Source organism: Macaca mulatta, chromosome 7, assembly GCF_049350105.2.
Source record: "Macaca mulatta isolate MMU2019108-1 chromosome 7, T2T-MMU8v2.0, whole genome shotgun sequence".
NCBI lineage: Eukaryota > Metazoa > Chordata > Mammalia > Primates > Cercopithecidae > Macaca > Macaca mulatta.
Window position 1 is genome coordinate 53,896,745 of NC_133412.1, and position 7,202 is coordinate 53,903,946.

At 49.7% G+C, this 7,202-nt stretch overlaps 1 pseudogene; it reads right to left on the reverse strand.

Moving 5' to 3' along the window:
* Positions 1-5,144: 5,144 nt before the first annotated feature.
* Positions 5,145-6,287, reverse strand: LOC144329772 (putative GED domain-containing protein DNM1P34 pseudogene; annotated as a pseudogene).
* Positions 6,288-7,202: the final 915 nt, after the last annotated feature.

A 7,202-nucleotide genomic window follows, 5' to 3' on the forward strand; every position in this document is an offset into this window, starting at 1 on the left:
ATCATTTTAAAAGAATATAACTATGCAAAAATGTAACTATCTTAATGTTTTGAAATAAGTTAAAGCATATTAAAATATGAATACTGTAGTTTAAAAGAGTGAAACTGGGGGAAGGAAAAGTAGAGAAAGAAATGCCAATTCCAATGCCAAGCTTTATTTGCCGAGTTTTCTTAGAATGACTTTTACCAATTTATGAATTCCTGTAAACAGAATGTATAATGGAAATACTGAAAGACTGTTGCCTAAAGTGCCATTATTGACTGCTACTGTGATGCTACTGCAATGCAATAAGTTAGGAAATTGTTGCAAGGGGCTGTTTTTGCCTTAAAATTTTGTGTGTCTTGAAAGCTATGGCATTAAAGGTATGAGACTGTGCAAATGCTGGGCACGCTTGGCATGAGATCATCGGTTTTTATTTTTACAAAATTGTAACTATGCAAGTGTGTTTATTGAAAGAACACAAACTATAGTTATGGGATAAAAAAGTTGTGGATGAAAAAGTTATGGGATAAAAAATGTGGAAAAGTTGTGAAAAAAGTAGAATAGTGTTTCATGAAAAGTTTAAAAAAATTATTTTGAACAAGAAGTTATAGGATTAAAAAAATAAGTCAAGGGATAAAAACAAAAACAAATAAAAGCAGGCACCTGTCAGCATAAGCCTGGAGAAGCGGGGCTGGAGTCTCCCCCCATCATATTCCTATCACCCCTTCCCTGTCACCCCTTTACCATTAGGGTAGCACGACAAGACCCCTGTCTAATGGGGGTGGGGGTGAAAAACAGACCCTTTGCCACCTTGACCAGGGCCGAGTCCTTAAATTTCTGGATGGTGATGTTTGCTATTTAAGAGCCAGAGGCTGGTGGAGCTGGTTTGTTTGGAGGAGGCCTGATGGCCTCCCTACTCTCACCAAAGCAACTTTTCCCTCAGGGGGCTCCTGTCTTCTTATTCAGAGAGGCAGCTGAGGCAGGACAGTGGGGCTAAGTGTAGAGCAGGTGAGGGCACGGGCTGCTGGGGTGGCCCCCCTTCCCCAGTGTACATATAGTATCTGTGTAACATTTTGTATATTCCAGGAGTAGGGCCGCCCCCTGTATTGTACCTAGCGGAGGTTGGAACTGGCATATGGGGAGGAGGTTCTAATCATTATTTGCATCTGGGAAACTTATTTATTGATAGCATAGGACAGAGGAAGGAGGTGGGGATGAGGTTGTGGCTCCCTGGTAATGCGACTCCCATTTATTTTGCTTTTGATTCTGGAATAAATGGATTTAGCCATACTGCTCAACCTGGTATGTTCCCGTTTCCCTCACTGGGTCCTGGAGTTTGTGCCACTGAACGAAGAGCCCAGAGTGTCTGAGCATGTCCAGCTGGGCTGTTGGGGACCTTCCAGGCCTGTTACCTGTATGCTGCCTGGTGACACCTGGTGGATTTCACGGGGACTGCCATGGTGCCTATGGGGCACAGTCCAGCCCTGACAGCCAACAGGCTCAGAAGCCTGATCTAGCAGTGGCCGGGAAGGCAGATACCAGCACCCAAGGGCACTGACTTCCATCCACCCCAGGCATCTTCCCTTCTGTCCCCCTGCCTCCCTCTCCTGTCTGCACCTGGTGACCTGTTCTGTCTGCCCCTCAGAGTGCCGGTTGCCCTGCAGGCTCCCTCCAGGCTGAGTTCATGGCCCTGCACCCTAGTGGCCAGAGCCGGCTTCCCAGGATAAGAGACAGCTAAACTCCAGACTTTCCAGGAAAAGTGTCCCTTGGAATGGGTGTGGCCTTTTCACCACTCCCAACAGCACCCTAGAAATGGCTTGGCCTTTTCCCTCCCCTGAGCTCCACAGAGAACACAGCCAGCAGAGGACACATTCCCCGTCATCCAGAAATGGGTTTGATTCTCAGCCAAGGGACAGCAGGACTGGTAGAGAGGCCACATGGCTGCGTACACAGCAACCCCATGCTTGGTGGGGGGTGGGAGAGATGGCGGAGGCTGGCTGTCCACAGGCCGGGCATGACAGGGAGGCTCACTGGAGGTGGCACACTTTGGAGGGGCAATGTCAGGGGAGAGCTTTCTCTTGTTAGGCCACAAGACTCCACAAGGACAGCACAGTGACTGATTCCCAGCGCTAGAGGCAAGGCGGTCAGCCATGTGTAGGTGTGTGTGTGTATATATATGTGTGTGTGTGTATATATGTATCAGTATTTGTAGATATTTATAGAACAGGGCAGGGCATACCACAGAGTATTTATAGATATTTATAGAACAGGGCGGGGCATACCACAGAGTATTTATGGATATTTATAGAACAGGGCAGGACATACCACAGAGTATTTGTAGATATTTATAGAACGGGGCAGGGCATACCACAGAGTATTTATAGATATTTATAGAACAGGGCAGGGCGTACCACAGAGTATTTATAGATATTTATAGAACAGGGCAGGGCGTACCACAGAGTATTTATGGATATTTATAGAACAGGGCAGGGCATACCACAGAGTATTTATAGATATTTATAGAACAGGGCAGGGCGTACCACAGAGTATTTATAGCTATTTATAGAACAGGGCAGGGCGTACCACAGAGTATATGTAGATATTTATAGAACAGGGCAGGGCATACCACAGAGTATTTATAGCTATTTATAGAACAGGGCAGGGCATACCACAGAGTATTTATAGCTATTTATAGAACAGGGCAGGGCGTACCACAGAGTATTTATAGATATTTATAGAACAGGGCAGGGCGTACCACAGAGTATTTATAGATATTTATAGAACAGGGCGGGGCGTACCACAGAGTATTTATAGATATTTATAGAACAGGGCGGGGCATACCACAGAGTATTTATGGATATTTATAGAACAGGGCAGGGCATACCACAGAGTATTTATAGATATTTATAGAACAGGGCGGGGCATACCACAGAGTATTTGTAGATATTTATAGAACAGGGCGGGGCATACCACAGAGTATTTATAGCTATTTATAGAACAGGGCAGGGCATACCACAGAGTATTTATAGATATTAATAGAACAGGGCAGGGCATACCACAGAGTATTTATAGATATTTATAGAACAGGGCAGGGCATACCACAGAGTATTTATGGAAATTTATAGAACAGGGCAGGGCATACCACAGAGTATTTATAGCTATTTATAGAACAGGGCAGGGCATACCACAGAGTATTTATGGATATTTATAGAACAGGGCAGGGCATACCACAGAGTATTTACAGATATTTATAGAACAGGGCAGGGCATACCACAGAGTATTTATAGATATTTATAGAACAGGGCAGGGCATACCACAGAGTATTTATGGATATTTATAGAACAGGGCAGGGCATACCACAGAGTATTTATGGATATTTATAGAACAGGGCAGGGCATACCACAGAGTATTTATAGCTATTTATAGAACAGGGCAGGGCATACCACAGAGTATTTATAGATATTTATAGAACAGGGCAGGGCATACCACAGAGTATTTATAGATATTTATAGAACAGGGCAGGGCATACCACAGAGGGGCACAAGTTTTCAGGAACGGTCACACCTGGATGTGTCAGCTCAGCACTACAACAGACTAAGTCACAGATGAAGGGGGCTGGTTTTGGGCTGGGGAGCCACTGTCAAGTCACAGGACACTCGCCCAGGCAGGCTTGGAAAGGGAGGCCTCCGAGAAGAGGATCTGTTTAGAGGTCAAAGTGGGGCTGGGGCTCTCAGGTCCAGATGAACTTGCCTGACCCAATCAGCTGGCAGTTGGAGAGAAGCAGAGAGAAAACAGGAGAGAGAAAAGTGAGCAGAGAGATGGTGAGGCAAGCACAGAGCAGGGCTGTGCTGCGGCAGCTGTGGGAGGGCTGGGGAGGGGTGGGCGCAGGTGCAGGTGTGGCAAGGTTCCTGGAAAAGAGGGGCTGGAAGGGAAAGGGGAGGAAGATGGAGGGAGGAGCTGGAGCTTCACAGGTAGTGCCTGGGGGCTGCAGTGGCCCTCCCCAGCCCACACACACTGGCCTCTCCCATGGCACCCAAGCAGTGCACCCACAGTTCAGACCAATGCTCAGCCCCCTCAGGCTTCCCTCTTCTCTAGTCATCCTCTCTTCCAACCCACTGGCTTAGGGCCACCTCTTGCCTTGGAGAGGCCCACACGACAGCCGCCAGGTCTGATAGAGAAGGAACACTGCTTGACCCAGGATGGTGAACCTTTTAGGTTCACCTGGGATGGATGGCTGGAGTGAGTGCCAGAGGCCCCTCTGGGCGGTCAGAAAGCCCAGAACCCTCTGAAAGGACCCTGGGAGAGGCAGGAAGGGCATATGCCACTGGCCATAGACTTATAAGTCTAAGAAGGGAGCCTCAGCTGGTTGCAGGGTCTGCAGGTCACATAGGTGAGGCGGGGCCCTTCCTGTTGGGAAAAGCAGAAGAGGGAGATGGGCTCTTCTGCTTTTCCCAGCAGGAAGAGGGAGGTGGGTGAGCTCGCTAGGTGGAGCTCAGCTGAGCCAGCAGGGACTGTGGTCCCCTTGGCTGAATAGTACAGGTGACGCATAGGAGCAACAGGCCAAGGTGCGTAAGCCTGCTGGCCGGCGGTACTGCTTCAGCGGGGGCCAGGGACCCTGCCTTCAGTCACACGCTAGCAGCTATGATGGTACCTGGGAGGGAGGGAAGGGGGCTGTGTGTCCCTGCCTGGCCTGTGAGGTGTGTTGTGGGATGACTGTTTGTATGGGACTCTCAAGATTTTATCCTAGATCGCCATTGGATTTCTGACAGATAGAGGAGGTGGGACCCTGACTATCACCCCTGCTCTGCAGTGGATTTGGCTCTCGGCACTCCCAGGCTGGGAGCTGGATGCCCTGCCCCAGCAGCATGACTCAGACTGCACAACAGGTACAGTATGCCCAGGATGATGCTCCTAGGCCTCTGGCTGCCTCACAGTCCAGCCCCACACACAATGTCCTCTAAGCTTCCAGCTCCTACACCATAAACCATGAGCTGTCTGCCCTCTCTGACAGCTCCAGAGAGCACCCACGTATGCCAGCTTGGGCATGGAACCTGTTCCAAGAGCTCACGGGCTCAGCCATGGAGGCTGGGGGGCCTTGGGGCTGTGGGGGCCAGCCCTGGTACCCGTGTCCAGCTTGGACGCTCTACACCTGCAGCCAGGAGTCATCCATGGGCCCCCATGGGCGTGCTGACGGTGGTCATGTTGATATCGCCGATGATGCTGGGCACCTCCCTCAGCACGTGGTGCATGCACAGCATCTCGTTGCACTGCTGTGCCTGCTCTGCTGACCCATCCATCAGCATGTTCTTGTCTCCACGTGAGTACAGGGTGGCCAGCAGCTCCAAGAAGATGAACTCCTTGGTCTGAGAGTGGGCAAACAGGGAAGGAGGTTGGGACCTGATGCCTGTGCCACCCTGGCCACCCCACCAGGCCCTGCTGTACTGTATGCTGGACTTGGAGCCCCGAGTATGGCTTTTCAGATGTGGCTTCTACACCACTTAGACTTGAAGACCTGCCTCCCCACCACATTTTCTCACTCAGATGAGGACAGAGGTCCAGAGGAAAAGTCACCTGCCCAAGGTCACAGATCTGGGAAGGGAGCCAGGACCTATCATGCCACCAGGACACCTATCTACTCAGTTTTTAATTTTTGGAGATAGGATCTTGCTCTGTCACCAGGCTGGAATACAGTGGGCGAGATCACTGCTCACTACAGCCTCAACCTCCTGGGCTCAAAGTGATCCTCCAACATTAGCCTGTTGAGTAGCTAGGACTACAGGCACATGCCACCACCAGGCCCAGCTATTTTTTTAAATGTTTTTGTAGAGACCAGGTCTCACTATGTTGCCCAGGCTGGTCTCAAACTCCTGGGCTTAAGTGATCCTTCTGCCTTGGCCTCCCAAAGTACTGGGATTACAGGCATGGGCCACTGTGCCCAGTTCCACGTTATAGTTCTATGGGACAGCTCTGGTCTTGACTGTGCCCCTCTCCCTGGACCTGGTCCCACAGGGCTGGTTGGCATCTCTGTCAGGCCAACACAGCCACCTGCCTCCCCAGTGCCACAGGAGCCCCCTGCCCCCATGAGGCGGTGTATGCACGTTGTTGATCATGAGGTGTGTGGTGGTTTTGGGCATGAGACCAACCATGAGGTTCCACACGGTCTTGTTGACAAAGGCCACAGAGGAGTCCACAAGGCTCTGGGTGGTCTCCATTTGCTGCTCCAGCTGTGGGTCCATGGAGTGTATGAAGCTGTCGGAGCCATCCTCCTCAGTCTTGCTGGTCTGCCATGGAGAACACAAGGGCATCAGGGTGGCCAGGCCATGCAGCCAGGCTCCAGGCATCCCCAGGATCTCAGCCCCTCCAAGCGTACCTGGAACGTTGAGGCATAAGGAGAAGCAACCGGCCAGAACACACACCCAGCTCCCCACACACTAGAGGGTTTCACGTCTCTGCCTCTCAGGACCCCAGACACCACTGATCAAGCCTCATCTTAGTTCTGACTCTAGTACCCAGAATTTGCCTCCATTTTCCCAATCTGGAAATTGGAAAAGAACATCTCCAGGTCCCTTGCTTGAAGACCTGGCCAGAGTTGGTGCCAGGCTCCCCTTGTCCTGGGAGGTCCATACACCAACATTGCCACCACCACTGCCACCTGGGAGCACAGCTAAAGTAGACACACACAGAAAAAGGGGAAGGGTTGAGTGAACCTGGGACACTGCACCCCAAATTTAATGTGTTGATGAATTCAATTTGCTAATATTTTGTGGAGGATTTTTGCATCAATATTCATCAGAGATATTGGCCTGTAGTTCTCTGTTTTGGATGTATCTTTGGTTTTGGTATCAGGGTAATGCTAGCCTTGTAGAATGAGTTTGGAATGGTTGGGTAAGGTCTCTAGTTTTGGAATAGTTTGGGTAAGGTTGGTATGAGTTCTTCTTTAAATGTTTGGTAGAATTCAGCAGTGAAGCATCAGGTCCCAGGCTTTTCTTTGCTGGGAGACTTTTTATTACTGCTTCGATCTCATTATTTCTTATTGGTCCATTCAGGTTTTGGATTTCATCAGGGTTCAATCTTGGCAGGCTGGATGTGTCTACAAATTTATCCATTTTTAGTAGGGTTTCCTATTTCTTTGCACACAGTTGCTTATTATTATTATTATTATTTTTTGAGACAGAGTCTTGCTCTGTCACCCAGGCTAGAGTGCAGTGCCATGATCTCGG